This window comes from Papio anubis, chromosome 8, assembly GCF_008728515.1.
Source record: "Papio anubis isolate 15944 chromosome 8, Panubis1.0, whole genome shotgun sequence".
Taxonomy (NCBI): Eukaryota; Metazoa; Chordata; class Mammalia; order Primates; family Cercopithecidae; genus Papio; species Papio anubis.
Window position 1 is genome coordinate 10,993,878 of NC_044983.1, and position 20,010 is coordinate 11,013,887.

The 20,010-nt window shown below is 43.1% G+C and overlaps 1 protein-coding gene and 2 long non-coding RNA genes across 9 annotated transcripts in view; 1 reads left to right on the forward strand and 2 right to left on the reverse strand.

The window, feature by feature from the left end:
• Nucleotides 1-20,010, forward strand: part of TRMT9B (tRNA methyltransferase 9B (putative)) — a 72,347-nt gene that overhangs the window by 19,184 nt on the left and 33,153 nt on the right. The gene's annotated exons all lie outside the window — the stretch shown is intronic.
• LOC116276326 lies at nucleotides 4,578-17,121 on the reverse strand. Of its 2 annotated transcripts, XR_004185740.1 has the most exons (4): nucleotides 11,975-12,017; nucleotides 11,708-11,794; nucleotides 8,649-8,737; nucleotides 4,578-4,684 (listed from the first exon to the last, which is right to left on the reverse strand). It is a non-coding gene; the product is annotated as an uncharacterized LOC116276326 (long non-coding RNA). The 2 variants fall into 2 exon arrangements; XR_004185741.1 differs by lacking the exons at nucleotides 11,708-11,794; nucleotides 11,975-12,017 and adding an exon at nucleotides 17,079-17,121.
• The window catches only part of LOC103886637, a 49,305-nt gene continuing 46,435 nt past the window's right edge, over nucleotides 17,141-20,010 (reverse strand). For all 4 annotated transcript variants that reach the window (XR_004185737.1, XR_004185739.1, XR_004185736.1 and 1 more), the window contains 2 exons: nucleotides 17,284-17,433; nucleotides 17,141-17,181 (listed from right to left, as the gene is read on the reverse strand). This is a non-coding gene — a long non-coding RNA (uncharacterized LOC103886637). The remainder of the gene's footprint in view (nucleotides 17,182-17,283; nucleotides 17,434-20,010) is intronic.

Below are 20,010 nucleotides of genomic sequence, written 5' to 3' on the forward strand. Positions count from 1 at the left end.
CCATGTTGGTGTGCTGCACCCATTAACTTGTCATTTACATTAGGTATATCTCCTAATGCTATCCCTCCCCACCCCCACCTCCCCACAATAGGCCCCAGTGTGTGATGTTCCCCTTCCTGTGTCCAAGTGATCTCATTGTTCAATTCCCACCTATGAGTGAGAACGTGCAGTGTTTGGTTTTCTGTTCTTGCGATAGTTTGCTGAGAATGATGGTTTCCATGCTGCATCCATGTCCCTACAAAGGACACGAACTCGTCCTTTTTTATGGCTGCGTAGTATTCCATGGTGTATATGTGCCACATTTTCTTAATCCAGTCTGTCACTGATGGACATTTGGGTTGATTCCAAGTCTTTGCTATTATGAATAGTGCTGCAATAAACATATGTGTAAAGCACATTTCTATATGAAGGCTCAGTCTTGAAAGAGGAGAGGCACTTCAGAAAGTATCTGTATTTCTTCATTTTTTGCATTTTTAATGATATATCATAGTGATACATATTTTGGGGGTACATGTGATATTTTGACACATGATGATGATTAATCTGAGTAATTTGCATACCATCACCTCAAACATGTATCTTTTCTTTGCCTTGGGAACAGTACAGTTCTTCTCTTGTAGCTATTTTGAAATAGGTAATAAAGTTTTGTTAACTATCATTTCCCTACTGTAGTATCAAATACTGGTATTTATTTTTCTTTCTTTCTTTTTGTTTCACCTTTGTCCAATTTTTTTTCTTTTTTGTTTTGTTTTTCATTTTGGCATTTCTTTATTTCTAACGGGATTAGCAGGTACGTAGAGAAGCTAAATACTTTGCTGAAGGTCACTTTGCCAGGGAATGACAGAGCTGGGCCTATGACATCAGGGTTCTCCCACTACAGCATTTTTTCAAAATAATGAAATCCTCTAAGTTCTACTTTGTAAGTTTTCTTTGTGAGGTTTAACATATGGTATTGGTGTGCCAATTTCAAATTGTGTATCAGCTGAATTTAAAATGAACTTGTCATGACTGCATCGAGTGTGATATCCAGTATACAGTTGACATTAAAAAGTATTTTACTGGCTGAATGACTATCTCATGGATAACATGCCCTAATCTATAAGAAAAAAAAATGGAGAAACACCACTGACAAAAATTAGCAAACAAGAAAATGGGGGTGGGGGGAAGCAGAAAATGGATATTACTAAAAATTTCAGAAAAAGATAGTTCAGCTACTTACTTTCCTCCAAATATATTTAGATGTGGTTATCGCTTTTACACAAGCATGTTTTCATGACCAAAATTACTTTTTTTATGTTTAAATATTTCCTATTTATTTGTCCAACAGATATAATTGGGTGCCTACTTTGGGCCAGGCCGTGTTTAGAATGCAGAACATAGCATCAGTGAACCAAATTAAAAAAAAAACCAAAACCCTGATTTTATGGAATTTATAAACTCATTGGGAGAGACAAGCCATAAGTAACTCTAGCCAAATATTGAAAAGGAACTCTTTATAGTTTTCATGTTTTGCACAATAGCGCAAAAATGCAGCAGTGTTACGTAGAGTCTGGGAGGGAAAATCCCATCAGTTATGTTAACAGAGAACATTTAACATAAGGAATTGGTTAGACAGGTATTAGGAGACGAGCAATGCAAAGAGGGAACAAATGAGGCAGGATAGCAAGAACAGCAGCAGGAAGCAGCCGTCCCTGTGCTGAGGGGACAGATAAGAAAATGAGCTTCTCAGAACCTAGAAGCTTGGACAAGGGGTCTGCAGAACGGGGACCCAGACTCCCGAGGAGACGGGGCTGGCCAGCTGGTGCGGAGACTTCGAGAGCTCAGAGGAGAGTCCCTAAGGAGTTGGGAGGCAGGTCTCTTGGAGGGAGCCTTGCTTGTGGGTGAGGTGTCTTTTGCGGGTGCGCAAAAGAGCTAGTCCTGGGGAAGTGAGAGAAGCTGGAAACGAACCGACTGCTAACGGAAACAAATGCTGCTGCCAGGGTGAAAGGCTGTTGCTGGCCAACTCTGGCAGAAACAGGAAGCAAACAGAGGGGCCGGTCCCCTCTCCCTCCCTGTCCTTCCAGGCTCCCTATGGTGTCCCCTGTCAGCAGAGACAGTAAAGAAGCAGTGCTGTTTACAGAGTCCCCGCCCTCTCCACACAAAGCGGTGTGTAGGAGGGAGTGTTTGGAGGGGAGCGACAATGTCTTGATAACAGGCACAGTCCCAAATACGCTAGGTGACAATGACTCTCGTGTTCTGAAGCTAGTTGCTAGACTGCCCAAGCAGGACTTGCAGAAGAAATGACTGAAATGTTTTTTATTGTGGTAAAATATGCATAATATAAAAACGACCATTTCACCATTTTTAACTGTACAACTCAGGGGCGTTAAATACATTAACGGTGTTGTACAACCATCACTATTATCCATCGCCAGAACTTTGTCATCTCCCCAAAGTGAACCTCCAGGCCGCTTAAACACTAAGCCCCTTTTACTCCGACTCCCCAGGTCCTGGCAGCCACCATTCGACTTTCTGTCTCTGTGTGTCTAACTGTTCCAGGAACCTCACATGAGTGGAATCATGCAGCGTTTGTCCTTTCGTGTCTGGTTTATTTCACTGAGCATAATGTCTTCCGGGTTTATCCGTGTTTGTGGCATGTGTCAGAATTGCATTGCTTTGTAAGGCTGAATAATATGACATCTGGTTTTGTGACCCTTAGTCCAACACCCAGTTGGACACTGGGGAGAAGATGTATTGAGGAAGATTTTTTTTTTTTTTTTTTTTGGCATGCTGTGGGTGCCCCTTCCCTTGCCAACACATGCACAGCATCGTGGGAGGAAAGAAGAACGTATTTCTCCCCATCCTCAAGTCAATGACAGGGGTTTCAGGAGGACCACACAGAAAGCTGGATATGTGCCACTGCAGATGAGATCTCAGACACAGTGGTCTGGACTGAGCTATGCCTGAAAAATCTAAAGACTGGTAGAAGCAATCTGTGGCAGCAGAGTGGGTATTGCTTGGGAAGTAACTGCCACTCTCACTGAAGAGAGAAAAAAGGCGCTTGTTTTCCTTGGACTAGATGTGGGCCATGAAAGACAGATGGCATTGGCTAGGATCTCATCTGGAGAGGTGAAGAGATTGCGGGTGAAACATGTTGGAAGTGTAGGGGTGGATGACATGGAACTGTCATAGGCAGCCAGCAGGACAGTGGATTATCCGTTTCAGAAAACTGCTGGCTAAAGGACTTCATCCATGAGCATCTGCACACAGCCAATGAAAGATTCCATGAGGTCCACAAAATGCTTCATGAACGAGAACAGCCTTTAGTTCCCACCATGCCCAGAGAGCACTGAACTCAGTTCACACCAGTACCAGTCAAAAAGAACATTTTGGCCAGATGCAGTGGCTCATACCTGCAATCCTAGTACTTTGGGAGGCTGAGATGGGAGGATTGCTTGAGGCCAGGAGTTTGAGACCAGCCTGAGCTCTCTAAAAATATATTTAATTTTTTTTTTTAAGCCAGGCATAGTGACAAGCACTTGTAATCCCAGCTACTCAGAAGGCTGAGGCAGGAGGGTGGCCTGAACCCAGGAATTCAAGGCTGCAGTGAGCCATGATCGCACCAGTGCACTCCAGCCTGGATGACAGAGCAAGACCCTGTCTCTTAAAAAAAGAAAAGAAAAGGACTTTTCTGGCTCCCTAACCTCTACTTGCTGGCTCCCTTCACCACCACTGCGACCCTATCCCATTAACTACTGAACTGGGAGTGAAGGATGCACCAAGAGAAGAAGCCACCTTTCCCACTGCAAGCTTCCTGATAGCAGCAGGTCCAAGCTGGAGATGAGAAGTTTCAAACGGTGATGAAACGTGGAGCCTGGATTTTACACTGGACGGGGAATCTTAATGTCAGAAGTGAGAACGTTTTGTGATTTGGAGAGCATTTACTTATTATTGAAATTTATGAAAAATCTGTGGCCCTGCCCGAGTTTCATTCAAGGCCAATGGAAGAATGAGCCCCTACAGAATAGGTTTCCAGGGATATGAAGTCACCTATAGGTCCTGCTTGTTCCAGATAAGAGGTTGGCCGACAGATGTTTCAAGTGGCGATGAAAGCTGGGAGCAAAACGTGGCAGTCTGGAGTGCTGCCTGCGCTGCAGTGAAAGTAATGTTGTGGGGTTGATGAAAAGTAAACCACTGCATTAGGTGTAAAATAAAAGCATTTCACTTCTCTTGCATGAAAAGGGACATGAGGTGGGACAGCAGCAGGCAGGGTTTTGTTTTGTTTTGTTTTGTTTTTTTAAAGTAGCTCCCCTGGTTACACAGCTTGCTGGGTGCAGCTCTTCACTGCTGAGGTTGACAGGTGTTTTATGATCCCCTAAAAGATAAAGCTAAAGTTTTCAGATCAAAGGAAAACCAACAAATAGAGGCAGCATTATTTGTGAAAAACTTTACCATAAAAGGAAGCAGGGAAGTTAGGGTTGAGACTGGATGATGGTCTATGGTCATACATAAGCAATTGTTTCTTTTAGTTGAGCTATTGAAGTGTATTTTTACACTAATGGGGAAAATTAATGATTGAGAAGAGAAAGAAGAAAATTACAGGAGAGAAGCTGTTAATTGTCCAGAACATAGGATTCCGTGTACGGCTAGTGGGGTTTGCATTCTAGAAGTACAGATAGTTCATCCTCATCTCTCTTCCAGGAATCTATGAGAAGAGATACAAATAGATTAGTAGATTTGCTGGTATAGGCCCATGGAAATCAAAGTGGGCCACTCCCCTGAACTTGATACTTGATACTATACTTGATATAGATATCAAATATTTTGTTGATCATATAATTGTTGAACATATATAGACTGCCCCCAGAATAAAATTTAGAACTTCTTATTTGGTCCTTTCTTCTAAAAGTAGCAGGAAAGAAAAAAAAATGCTCTTAAATTGATGCTTCTAGGGGAGGCACAGTGGCTCATGCCTGTGATCCGAGCAATTTGGGAGGGTGAGATGAGCAGATCACTTGAGGCCAGGAGTTCCAGACCAGCCTGGCCAACATGGGGAAACCCAATCTCTATTAAAAATACAAAAAATTAGCTGAGTATGGTGGCACGTGTCTGTAATCCCAGCTACTTCAGAGGCTAAGGTCTGAGAATCCTTTGAACCCGGGAGGTGGAGGTAGCAGTGAGCCGAGATGGCACCACTGCACTCCAGCATGGGTGACAGAGCAAGACTCCGTCTCAAAAATAAAAATAAAAATAAATAAATTGATGCTTCTAGCTATTTGGGGGCATTCATTCCTTCAATTGATGATAATCCACCACCACCATATTTGCCAGATATGATGACAGACATTGCAGATAAAGAGATGAGACAGGTATAGTCATTGTCCAGAAAGAGTAAAAGTTGGGGGCAATAAATAAGCACCAACAAATGAATACGATAATGTTTTCTCAGTTCTATGTGAGCCATGGTTGTTGATTATAAGCAACAGACACTGACTCGTGATCTTTGGACTAATCAGGAATTTATTGAAATATGGAGGACATAGAAAGCCAGAGAACTAGACTTGGAAAATAAACGTGCCCCAGAGAAGCTCCATCATGCCAGGAGTCTTAGGTACAACAGTCAGTCGGACCAGGACCCAGTGCCACTAGTGAGGTTCTGCTGCCACACTCGGCACCTGCACTAGTTCTCCCTTGGGAGGACAACATATACAATGCCACTTTCCCAGCTCTGAAGATTTTCCCATTTGCAGCTTAACTGAGCCTTTTTACCATCGTAAAAGGCCAGGGATTTTTAGGTGATGAGTACGTGGTAGGATCAGTAATAGGGCATTGTTTATGCTTTACTTTTTTTTTTTTTTTAAATTATAAAGTGAATTTCTTGGTCAGCAGCAACGTTGTGTGAGATACTATATATTAGTTTCATTAAGATAGCATATGGGCTGGGTGCAGTGGCTCATGCCTGTAATCTCAGCACTTTGTGAGGCAGAAGCGGGTGGATCACTTGAGGTCAGGAGTTTGAGACCAGCCTGGGTAATATGGTAAAACCCCGTCTCTACTAAAAATACAAAAGGCTGGGCGCAGTGGCTCACGCCTGTAATCTCAGCACTTTGGGAGGCTGAGGCAGGCGGATCACAAGGTCAGGAGATTGAGACCATCCTGGCTAACATGGTGAAACTTCATCTCTACTAAAAATACAAAAAAATTAGCCAGGCGTGGTGGCGGGCGCCTATAGTCCCAGCTACTCAGGAGGCTGAGGCAGGAGAATGGTGTGAATCCGGGAGGGGAGCTTGCAGTGAGCCGAGATTGCGCCACTGCACTCCAGCCTGGGCGACAGAGCGAGACTCCGTCTCCAAAAAAAAAAAAAAAAAGATGACATATCAGTACAGATTTCTGTAAAAAGTGGCGTATTCAAAAGATGTTACTGAAGAGAATTTAGTAAAGGGTCCATTCACAAAGTGTCAGCGAGGTTAAGAAAACTAACTAGGGACCGCGAAGCATCCTGGGATTAGCAGTGACAGGACTACCATCCTTAGCCTGAAAGGGAGCAGAGAAAGACTGGATTCCAGAACTTGGCATAACTTTAACCCCAGGAAAGAGCTGCCCAGCAGGAGCTGTGACCTGCAGGCAAGAGACAAAGCCATTGTTCAACCTAACTTGACCTCTGCTTCTGCTGCCTCCTCCCAAATCCTGCCTGTGCCTGCTTATGCCCCAGATGGAGGTCTGAGAGGAAAGAAGCTTCCTTGGAGAGCCTCCCGGAGGTGTTGCTAGCAGATGGTGTTGCAAATAGAAGCATGGTGGGCAAAGAGGAAATTCAAATGCAGATTAAATGTCTATTCTATTGAATTCCTCTCCAGTTGCTGCCCCCTCCGGGATGGAAGGTGACCCCAGACAATCAGCCTGCTGTCAGGCAGATGGCTGATTCGCTTGAAGCTTTGTATAATACCGTGGGCTCAGGGTTTATTACTTCTGCTGGTCGATGGAGCACTCAGCAGTGCCAATGGCAAGATCAGCCTGGAGAGGAGAGGAATATATTACTGTGCACACAGATAGCCGTCAACCTATTCACGACCTCAATGGAGCAAGCCCTAGAGTGTCAAGCAAGGAGGTCACCACGACCATCTTATTTTCTGGACTTAAAAATATTCTTGGCTGGGCATGGTGGCTCACACCTGTAATCCCAGCACTTTGGGAGGCTGAGGGGGTGGATCACGAGGTCAAGAGATCGAGACCATCCTGGCCAACATGATGTAAACCCCATCTCTACTAAAAATACAAAAATTAGCTGGGCATGGTGACACGTGCCTGCAGTCTCAGCTACTTGGAAGGCTGAGGCAGGAGAATAGCTTGAACCCAGGAGGCAGAGGCTGCAGTGAGCTGAGATAGCACAACTGCACTCCAGCCTGGCGACAGAGCAAGACTCCATCTCAAAAACAAACAAACAAAATATATACTTGCAGCTGGGCGCAGTGGCTCATGACTGTAATCTCAGCACTTTGGGAGGCCAGGGTGGGAGGATGGCTTGAGGCTAGGAGTTCAAGACCAGCCTGGGCAATATAACTAGTCCCTCTCTCTACAAAAAAAGGAAAAAAATAATACAAAAACATTAACCAGGTGCCATGGCATGTGCCTGTAGTCCCAGCTACTGGGGAGGCTGAGGTGGGAGGACTGCTTGAGCCCAGGAAGTCAAGGCCTCAGTGAGCTGTGATTGCACCACTGCACTCTGGCCTGTGTGACAGAGCGAGACCCTGTATCCAAGAAAAAAAAAAAAAAAAAGGATAGTGGGATAGTGTGGAGTCTTAATTAGGGAAAAGGAGTCAGGCTGGCAGGACCAGGGGAGAGCAAAGAGAGAAAGCAAATAAGCTATAGGTCTGCCTTTCTTCATGGCCCAGGACATATAGCCCTTCTGAGCAAATAACGTGCATAACTCACAAACTTCCTGCTCATCATCAAACACTGCGATTTATCATCAAGCTCCTTGGCTGACAGAAGAATGCAGGTGAGCTCCCTGCTACCTTGGCGTTATCGATCAACCCAGGAATCGTTCTATAAAATCTCCAGCAAGCCTTTGTTTCCTGGCAGTCAGCTCCTCTTCCACTGATTCTGCCCATTGCACTCTGGCGGCATGTTTTCCTACTTTCTCTAATAAATCTGCCTCTCTTTACCTACAACTGTCTTGGTAAATTTGTTTACCCCTGCACCACTGGCCCAGACAGTTGCTGCTCACCCGCAACAGAGAGATAGATGATAGATAGATAGATAGATAAATAGATAGATAGATAGATAGATAGATAGATAGATAGATAGATAGATTCTTGCACTATGAGCAATTCTGAGAAGTTCATTTATATGACTCTTCCCAGACTGTTTCTGTGTCACTAACCAGCCAATACAGTAGCCACTGCAGGGCATGAAACAGGCCCACTTGCCATGCCTTAGTTGATCTTTGATCAAGAAATGTACAGCATCTCAACTCTGGTTAGGCCACCACTGAGTCCAGGTTTTGATTTAACAGATGAGCAAGCTCCTAGAACTGCATTCAGTCGCCCAAGTTGGCACATGAAGCCCAGACTCTCTGGTAAGCTCACCCATGTTGATAAACTTAGTACAGTCTATAATTACATTCCTCTCTTTGGCAGTCACCTTCAGAATCCGTATGTGTGGATACTTACCCCAGATCTTTTCCTTCTAAATTCAATGGGCTGTAAATCTGGTGTGTAAACCTTCTGGGTCTGACTTTGTAATATTTTTTCTCTGGAACCTGCAGGAAAGTGGCCAGTTACAGACTTGGGGACAGTGAGAAGGGGAGGGAACATGGTGGTGTGGAATGGGCTGAGCTCTCTCCCTCTTACAGGAAACTCTGTCTGGTGGGTGCATGGCGGGCCTATGAGGAAGTAAGGGTTGTCCTTTTCAGGGGAGTGAGGGAGGGCTGCATCCAAAAATTCTCTTTCCTGTTCTCGGGGCCCAGTTTTGCCCCCTGCAGGCAATGCCCTGACTTTCACATAAAATATTTGGGGAGGCTATGAATTCAAATAATTTGGCAGCCTATAGATTCTCACTAACCTAGAGCTTGTATTTCAGCTGCCTTAGCACTACCGCTTCAAGAGATAAGAGAATCAAGCCTGTGTCGAGTTAAGAATTAAATGGGAGTTTGCAGTGAACCAAGATCATGTCACTGCACTCCAGCCTGGGTGACAGAGTAAGACTCCATTTCAAAAATAAGAATAAAAAATAAAAATAAAATAAAAAATGATTTGAGTATTTTTTTTTCTTAAGCTCATTCAAATGCCTTCCTGCCTTCTTGAATTCCTCATGCCCTTGGTAGCATTCTCCAGTGAGAACGGTGTTAATTCCCAAAGCCTTGCCCTACTTGGATACCTAAATCCTACAACTACAGGTGATTAGTTAAATGAGCTTTCTGCTACTGTACCCCACTGGTTGCCAGAGTCCCGTTCTGGACTTAATGATGTTTCTCAGAATCTTCATATTTCTCTTGGAATGGCCGGAACAACGACCAACACGTTTTTAAAAATTTAGTTAAAATTGTGAATTGCAGGCAACAGAAAGGAATTCTGGATTTCTTAAACAGAGAAGAACATTGTCTGGAATACAGCAGGGACTGTACAGAATCAGGAGAACCTGGGTTGGAGAATGGGTTTGAATCCTGATTGTCTGAGAAGGACAAGGGCCCCTATTAGTGGGAATGATGTGGCCAGGACACTGTCACCCAGCCTGTGCCTTTGAATGACTCCCTTTGCATTCAGAGTCCAGGATAAGAGTTCACGGTTGATTGAATCTAGGTCACAGGACCAGGCATCTATATTTGTTTCCTGGGGCTACTGTAATAAATGACCACAAACTGGGGGCTGAAAACAACAGAAATGTATTCTCTTGCAGCTCTGGAGGCCAGACGTCCTAAATCAAGTTGTCAGCAGGGCCCTGCTCCCTTTGAAGACTCCACAGGAAAATTCCTCCTCGCCTCCTCCAGTTCCCAGTGGGCCCAGGGACTCTTTGGCTTGTGCCAGTGTAACTCCAGTATCTGCCTTCCGCCTTCTCTCCTGTCTATTTCAAGGACATTTGTCATTGGCGTGTAGGGCCAACCCAGATAACCCAGGATGATCTCCCCTTGAGATCCTTAATTACATCTAAAATAAGGTCGCATTCCCAGATTCCAGAGGTTAGGATGTGGGCATATCATGGCAGGAGTACACCATCTCACCAGGGGACAGGGAGTGGGGAAAGCTCCCTGCTTCCGTGTCTATGGTGAAAGGCAAGGCTCTGCATCCCACCAGCACTGCACACTATGGAGTTGAGTAGAAAATGCCCTGAGATATGAAAGCCAAAATAAACCAGATTGCAACCACAGCACTAGTGCTAAAGCCTACCATATAATACAGGAGAGGTACAAGAGAGCACAGAAGACGAATCCTACATGGGGGGCAAGAAAGGCTTCGTGACACAAGCTGAACCATCAGAGATACTTGGTCTGTTAGGTGGTGTAGAGGAGAAAGGAAATTCCAGGCAGAGAGGGAACAGATGAGCAAAAAGCACGAAGGTATCAGATGTCCAAAGCTTTCAGGGAATTTCAAGTCCAGAGGGAAGAGCAGTGGCACTAGATAAGGAGCTTGTGCTGGAATATAAATCCACGAAGTCACTATGCGGATTCCTTTTTTGTTTGTTTCTTTGATCACTGCAAGAGTTTCTCTATGATAGAAGTAATGCACTGATTTACATTCTGGTGCAAAGTCCTCCTCTCGTTGTCACAGAGAAGTCACTGGCTGGCTACTTCAAATGGCGCTGGCAGAGCACAGGGTGCACGAATTGCGGGTGGGACATCATGAGTGAAGATGCAGATCAGATCCTGGGGGCTTTAGGTGACATGCTCAGGTATTTGGACTTTCTCTTTAGAGCTGGAGAGTGATACAGTGGTGACATAGAGGATGACTTTCAGGACTTGAGTGTGACGGCACGGAGCGTGTGAGATTGGAGACCATTATGTTATCTGCTTCCCCAAACTCAGTTCTTTATTCCAGTGTTGGTTTCTTTTTCCTTTCCTTTTGTTTTTCTTTTTTTTGATAGAAACAGGGTCTCGCTCTATTGCCCAGGCTGGAGTGCAGTGGTGCGTTCATACCTCACTGCAGCCTCAACCTCCTGGGCTCAAGTGATCATCCAGCCTCAGTCTCCTGAGTAGCTAGGACTATAGGCATGTACCACCACACCTGGCTATTTTTCAATCTTTTGTAGAGATAGGAATCTCATTAAGTTGCCCAGGCTTATCTCAAACATGTGGCCTCAAGTGATCCTCCTTCCTCAGCCTCCCAAAGCCAGTGTTGGGAGGTGACAACGTTTTCATCAATCTGTAGTGAAATGAGAAAACTAAACCTGATATAGTCAGTTCTTCATAAATTCTGTTCAATTTCAAAGGACTCTCCTTTGGTTTGAGATCATGACTTCCTAAATTTTATGAGGGTAAAATTGTCCATTTGTCTATGAAATTATGGTAATAGTAAATAATAGGTTTTACAATCTCTGTATCTATCTATTATATCTATCTATCTACATACCTATCCATGTGTTTGCCTTCAAGTAAAAAATCAGCTGGTCCCTCTAGTTCTCTAATTGTCCCTTTGAGATTTTTCTGTACTGTGCAGTCTGCAAGAGTGAGAACTCCTGGCCCAGGTGAGGACTTAATCCCAGGTGGAGGTGATAGGGAAGGGGCAGGGGTACTCACAAGAGGGATATGACAGAGCTGGAATCCACACCATGAGATCCATGACAGTCCAGATTCTACTATGTTTTGCATACACATAGACTCTGTCTGAAATTCAAATACATAATCAGGGTCGGACACGGTGGCTCATGCCTGTAATCCCAGCACTTTGGGAGGCCATGGTGGGCGAATCACTTGAGGTCAGGAGTTCAAGACAAGCCTGGACAACATGTTGATACCACGTCTCTACTAAAAATACAAAAATTAGCTGGGTGTGGTGGCAGGTACCTGTAATCCTAGCTTCCCGGGAGGCTGAGGTGGGAACGTCACTGGAACCCAAGAGGCGTAGGTTGCAGTGAGCCAAGATCATACTGCTGTACTCCAGCCTGGGTGACAGAGCGAGACTCCATCTACAAAAAAAAAAAAAAAATCATAATCAGAGTTTATTTAGTTTATCTTTTTAGTACAGGTTGGATATTTCTAGTCTGAAATTCCAAATCCGAAATGCTCAAAAATTTGAAACTTTTGAGTGCCCACGTGATGCCACAAGTGGAAGTCACGCCTCACTTCATGTGACTGGTTGCAGTCAAAATGCAGGCACGGGACACATGGTTTCTTCAGCATCTCCAAGGGACAAAAGGTCCTTCCATCCCTCTTTAGATACGATCTATGTTCTCCTCACATGCCCAAATTTCCCCAGGCGAGCATGCTCACAAAGTGTAATAAAATGACCTGTGTTCGGGCACCAACGACGGGTTCCCCACGATGCCCCACATGAGGCCAAGACCTGCGTGCATTACTCAATGTGGTCTTTTGCTTATTTCCTGCTCTGTGGTGTGAAGATATTGTTGAAAATGTCAAAAAGACCTGCAGATACCCCTATGAGTAACGGTGATGAGAAAAAGGAAGCATTTACGTAGTAGTGACGATGAAGATGACATTGTCAACACTGCAGAAAAAGCGCCTGTCAATGGCATGGTGAAAAGGTACGATGGGCTTATTGAAGGACTAGAGCAGTGTGCAGCCATAACACAAGAAATCATGTCAGTTTATAAAATCAGAGAGTTCCAAGACAAAAAAAAAAAAATCTTAATGAGGCAGGTGACTCTGGAGGAAACATTTTCTAAAAGCCATCTAGCCGGCTAGGTGCAGTGGCTCACGCCTGTAATCCCAGCACTTTGGGAGACTGAGGAGGGCGGATTACCTGAGGTCAGGAGTTCAAGACCAGCCTGGCCAACACAGTGAAATCCCATCTCTACTAAAATTACAGAAATTAGCTGGGTGTTGTGGCGGGTGCCTGTAGTCTCAGCTACTCAGGAGGCTGAGGCAGGAGAATCGCTTGAATCCAGAAGGCGGAGGCAGCAGTGAGCCGATATGGTGCCACTGCACTCCAGCCTGGGCAACAGAGCAAGACTCTGTCTCAAAAAAAAAAAAAAAAACCCAATAACAATAAAACCCTTCTAGCAGAATGTCTCCTCATCCCTAGAGGCCCCTCTTCTTGGTCCCTCAACTGCTTCTGATGTTTCTTCTTGCCTTGAAAAATAAAATACAGTGTACAGTAGCCTTTTAATGAAAACACAGCATTGCAGATGGAGACTGAAAGCCTGCCCTTACTTGTTGCTGTTAACAGCTGACACAGGTATCTGATGTTGTGCTGCTCAGCTACCCTGAACACTTTTTTAAAAAACTGTATTAATGATGTGTCCTATTTTTACTGTTAAGTATTTAAGCGTGAATAAGTATATGAACACGATTGCTTATCAGAAGCATATAAATTTAGAGTCAGGAACGATGGTGCTGTCACACAACCACAGATTGTCCATATGGGTGGCTGAGATAGTGACACCTTTTCTTTCTGATGGTTCAGTGTACACAAACTTTGTTTCATGCACAAAATTATTAAAAATGTGGCATAAAATTACCTTCAGGCAATGTATATAAGGTATTATGAAACATCCATGAATTTTGTGTTTAGACTTGGGTCTCATCCCTAAGAAATGTCATTCTGTCTATGCAAGTCTTCCAATATCCAAAATCCGAAACACTTCTGGTCCCAAGCACTTCGGTTAAGGGATACTCAAACTCTAATAATCCCATGAGTGCCTCTTTGGGATCAACTGTGTTATAAATTTATTTTATGAAATACACTAATATATAATTTATTGTCACATTTCCCCTTAATTCCATCCTTAGAAAAATCATTAGATAACTTATAGCTTTATGGTTGAAAACCATGATCTTCATCTAAAAACTCTTTCTTGAGCAACCTTTTTTCAGTAAAATGACTTTGGGATTCTTTGTCCTGTATCCTGCCTAAACCTTCTTTCCTGGGAGAAAAGAGGATGAGTAATACATGTTCCACTTCTTCTCTGGAAGTGCCTTTCATATGTAATAGCAGAGCAGTCTTCTTCCAAGGTGCTATTTTGGGGGACCTATTGCTTTTATCTCAACACAAACCGAGAGCTGTTTTTGTCAAATTGACACCAGCAGCCAATGCCTAGGGGAAGCCGGCCGCTATATTTTCATTTTTCTTCACTCTCGTGTTTGATTTTCTTGTTCATTTCTGACATTCTTTCATCTACAAAATCAAAATGAATTGTAATATAGTTGCAATGAACATGGCCTTATCATTGCCTGAGGAGGAATGGCCTTTGGTAACTGATCTCATGATCAATATTAAGCCGCGACCTCTCTTTTCCTAATTTTTACATTATCCTCTTACACCCACTCCCTGAAACACACACACACACTCACACTCCCCACCCAGATGTTGTCATGTTCATTTCCCCTATTTCGTTTTTGGGGCTAATATCCTACTCTTAATGAAGGCCATTTAGACACGTACTCCTTGACATTTTTCGAGGAAAACAAAGTGCTCTCGGGGTATTTGATTTCTTCCCCTAAGGTAAACTCCCCTCACGTTGTTCACTTTCTTTCAACATGGTTACGGGGAGTAACTTTCTAGTCCCTGATGGGATTTCAGAGAGGATCATATTCTCCAGATGCAACGTATTTTGTTGTTTTGAAGCTCTGAGTTTGTTCTGCTCATAGGATTTCAAGGAGAGATGCCAGCTGTTCCTTTCTTTAGCATTTCTGTTGTAATCTCTCTGGTGTATCATTGAGGAGTTTTGTGTAGATGAGAAAATATTTATGAGGTTATTTTACTTGCTTCATTTTTAGAGGGAGTCAGAACCACAGTCCAAGTGTCACCCCAATCTGGAAAAGCTAATATTGCTTGCTGTCTATACTTTTGTATCCACCCGTCATATGCTTACCCCTGGCTATGGTTATTCAGCTGTTATTCTGTGTCACTCCTGAATTAGTCTGTAGCTTCGAAAGAGTAAGGACCACCCATCTTTGTTTGTCTTACAGTTACCAAAGCATCTGTTGCCTAGTAGGTGCTTAGTCAACATTTCTCAAATTAAATTTAATTATAATAGAGCTCTAGCGTACATGGTAGTCTCTCCTCTGATGCTAACATCTATGAGACTTAAGAGTTTGTGATTCTTCCTCTTCGAGCTCCATTTCTTTTCTTACTATATGTATTCTCTTTTGATTTAATATACTTAATGTCTCTAATGGGCTGTGTACTAGGATAATGATTGTTTTATTTTATTTTATTATTTACTGATTTATGTAGTTTTTTTGAGATGGAGTCTCACTCTGTTGCTCAGGCTGGAGTGCAGTGACATGCTCTTGGCTCATTGCAACCTCTGCCTCCCAGGTTCAAGTGAATTCTCCTGCCTCAGCCCCTGAATAGCTGGGATTATAGGTATGTGTTACTGCACCTGGCTATTTGTAATTTCAAAAAAAATTACTGTATTTGTATTTTCAGTAGAGATAGGGTTTCACCATGTTGGCCAGGCTGGTCTTGAACTCCTGACCTCAGGTGATTCGCCTATCCCAGCCTCCCAAAGCTGGGATTACAGGTGTGAGCCACCGTGCCCAGCCAGTGCTGATGTTTAAATGAAGTTCTCCTGAGCTTCATGTCCATCTAACTTTGTGGTCCTTCAGATACCACAGAGACAACATGCCCAAGTCTAAAACCTCGACCTCTTATCGCATTTCCTCTGATAGTGAACCCCTGCACTGTCTACCCAGGGGCCATCCTTCTTTTCTGTTCTTCACGTATTTATATAGTAGACATTTATTGAACATTGTAAAAATACTGAAAAAGATGCAGAGATCATAAGACGTATTGTTCCTGTCTAGAAAGTGCTACCGTCAATTATAGAACTTATGTTCAAACAGCTCATACCGTAATATAAAGTATAATGCATTACTGACCATAATAGCATTTCAAAATCAGTTACCAGTATCTAGTCCTTCTTGTATCCTATTTCCTGCAAGTGCATACATCTTAAGTAAACTAATTTGGATGTATACACATATATTACAAAGGAAGGGTTTATTAGAGTTTATATATGGCCATTACTAAAAGTTTCCTTTGCTTTACCTTGTATTCTTTCTTCTTCTTTATTTTAGGACAGTAGGGGTACATTGTACTGTATCAGGCTTATTATCAGAGCTTCATCTTCAGTATGTTCCCTGCCTTAACTTTTCATGAGTCATCAGGTCCTATTAATTTGGTTCTTTCTCCTTAATATCGCTTGTATTGAATCCTTTCTAAGCATTATTAATATCATTCTTTGCTAACATATTTAACCAAGTTCTTTCTCTGTCTTCATTGTGGACGCATCCACGCAATGCCAGTCTACACTACTACCAGAGGCAATTTCTTAAACCCAGATCAAATTTTGTCATTCTTCTTTTTGAAATAATTCAGTGGTTCCCCCATGATGTTCAGAAGCTGGACTAGGACCTATGTGATCTGACTCCTACCCATTCTTCCACCCTCTTATTTCACCATCTGCTTCCCTGCCTCCATTTCTCCTCACCATCTGTATAGTTAAGAGTGTGAACTCTAGGGTCAAATTGCCTCGGTTAAAATCCTGGCTCTGCCACTTACTAGCTATGTAACTTTGGGAAAATCACTTAGGTCTTCTGTGCCTCAGTTTTCTTATCTATAAAATGGGGGAAGTAGTAGTTCCTATTTTATATAGTTATTGGGAAGATTCAATGAGTTAATACGTGTTAAATGCTTACAACAGGGCCTGGCCCATAGCAAATAACTAATACAGACACTTCTCAACTTATGATGGGGTTACAGCCCAATAAACCCATTACAAGTTGAAAATATTGTAAGTCAAAAATGTATTTAGGCCTGGTGCAGTGGCTTACTCCTGTAATCCCAGCATTTCAGGAGGCAAAGGCAGGAGGATTGTCTGAGCCCAGAGTTTGAGAGCAGCCTGGGGAACGTAGGGAGACCCCATTTCTACAAAAGTAACCAAATTAGCCGGATGTGGTGGCCCACGCCTATAGTCCCTGATACCTGGGGGACTGAAGCAGGAGGATCGCTTGAGCCTGGGAGGTCAAGGCTGCAGTGAGCTGTGATGGTGCCACTGCACTCCAGCCTGGTCAACAGAATGCAGACCCTGTCTCAAAAAAAGAAAAAAAAAATGCATTTAATACACCTAAATTACAGAACATCATAGCCTACCTCCCTAGCCTACCTTAAACGTGCTCAGAACACTTACATTAGCTGACAGCTGGGCAGAATCACCTGGCAACAAGGAACACTGTCAAATCTCAGTTGTCTACTTTCATGATGATGTGGCCGACTGGGAGATGTGGCTCTCTGTGGCTTCCCGGCATTGTGAGAGAGGATCCCACCGCATGTCATTGGCCTGGAAAAAAGATCAGAATTCCAAATTCAAAGCACAATTATTGCTGAATGTATATCACTTTCACACCATCATAAAGTCAAACCTTCATAAGTCTGGGACCATCTGTATATATTTGTGTGCGTGTGTTGCTGTTATTGTTGTTGTCATTCATTTATTGGCTTTGTGTCTTTCTTTTTGCATATGCTGTTTCATATGCCTGGAATCACCCACTTCTCCTTGTCACCTGGCTGACCCCACTCATCTTTTGAACTTCAGTTTAGGTGTCAGCCCCTTGAAGGAGCCTTCACTCCCCCTTCCCACTCCAGGCTGGATTAGTTGCATCGCCTATGTGCTCCTGTAGCACGGGTGCACACCCACATCATAACATTCATCACACCAGATAAGGGGTATTGACACTGTGATTTTGAACACCATAAGTGACCTAAAGGTCCATGATGTTTAATAATTTGCAATGACACAAAATATTTTATAATGATTGTATAAATATATGATTATTGTATTAGTCCATTCTCAGGCTACTAATAAACACATACCTGAGACAGTGTAATTTATTAAGGAAAGTTTAATTGACTCACAGTTCCCCATGGCTGGGGAGGCCTCAGGAAACTTACAATCATGAGTGGAAAGGGAAGCAAACATATCCTTCTTCACATGGCGGCAGCAAGGAGAAGTGCCAAGCAAAAGGGAGAAAAGCCCCTTATAAAACCATCAGATCTTGTGAGAACTCACTCACTATCATGAGAACAGCATGAAGGTAACCACCCCTATGATTCAATTACCTCCCACCAGGTCCCTCCCACAATACATGGGGATTATGGGAACTACAATTCAAGATGAGATTTGGGTGGGGACACAGCCAAACCATATCAATTCTATTATTTTGTAGATGATTATATCAAATAATCTTGATTCTTGGTATTAAATAAGGCAAGGCATGAGTTTGGGGAATCACATTAGCTCAGGATGTATCCATCCCAGAAGTAAAGGTTCTCCTACATTTTAATTTTCTATTTATTTGTATGCTTCCAATATTAAATTCTGGGGTCCCGAATGCGGTGAGAGCTGTTTTATCTCTATCCTTAGTGCTTTACATTCACCAGAGATTCAGTTAATATTTGTTGAAAAGATGAATGTGTATTTTTAATTTAATACAGAAAATTCTTTTTTTTTTCCCCAAAAATCTGGCTTTGCCCCTGAGCCGTGGTTTGAGGTGCTGACCCTCTTCCCAGGAAAATACATGCATGGCTCATTTCAGAAGGTTTAAGGTACAGACCTTGCCCTAGAAGATGGCCTCCTGCTTAGTCAAAGAGAAGAAGGGAAGAAATGTGTTTCTTTCAATACTAAATAGGACTGATTTAATGAAAAGACTCAATTGGAATTCAACTCCTTTGAGATAGATATGACCCCATTCTATCTTTGCCCAACAACTTCTTGGAGAAGGTGATATGATTCATGTACTTTAGACAGAGGCAAATTTGGATCCAAATTTAGGAAAATGAAGCGAAATCAGTCATATCTGTAGGTGTTTTGGGTGCCTGATTCGGCATATAGACAAACCTCCTGCCCAGGTAGCTTACATATGCCTCCTACTTCTACACTAGCTACAATTTCTCTTCTCATTGGTACTCTTACTGACGGGGGCATTCAAGACTTTGCCTTCGGTGGCTTATCTGAGGGGTCTAACACATTTAGGCACAAATGCCTGAAGGAAAGGCGCGTAGGCAACCACATTGTCTGATGACAGTTGACTGCCCAGGTCAGAGCCTGGCAGGGTAAGTCTGAACAGAGAGCTTTTAGCTTCACCCTGTCATAGGGACTCAGTCAGCAAACATCATCTCTCTTATAATTAAGGAAGGCTCTAAAATTGCATGAGCAAAGATGAGGTGCTTTGGTAGCTCTTTCAAAATGCTTCTTAAATGCACTTCTAACAAGTTAGCTTCTGTGGCTCTCAACGGCACAGATCATGTGCCTACATATGAGTGAGACGTAGCTGGGGTTAAAATCTATAGGCAAGTTCTGAAGACTAGAGAGAAGCTTTCCAAAGCACATCCAGATCAATGATGTTTTAAATAGGGGCCAGGACTGGGGTGGGGCTGGTGTAGGGGAATGTTGGGGGAAGCCACATGCATCTCTGAGTAGGAATGCCACATGCACTCTGCCATTGTGGGAATCACTGAGAGTAATGAGAAGTACAGTTTGTGGCAGTGTAGTGAACACACAAGTGAAAAGGAAACTAGGCAAAATGGTTGCAGGCTGGGACTTAGATTATAGTCCATTCACCCCACTTGCAGACAAGCAATTAGGGTCCAAGGTGTTACAGGATGGGCTTTTCCTATCACATCAGGCATCTCTCGGGATCTCATTGTATACCACAAGGCCTCTATATTACAAAGTGGTTTTTGGTGCATTATTTTTTTTAATTACTAAAAGCTTTTTCATGGGTTTCATGACACTCTTATGAACAAGAAGAAAAATGTGAACAATGATGAATAACTACAAGTACTTGTCAAAGTGACATGAAAGTAGCTGGTAATATGGAAAATATTGAGCAGTCCAATTGTACTGGAATGATTTAGT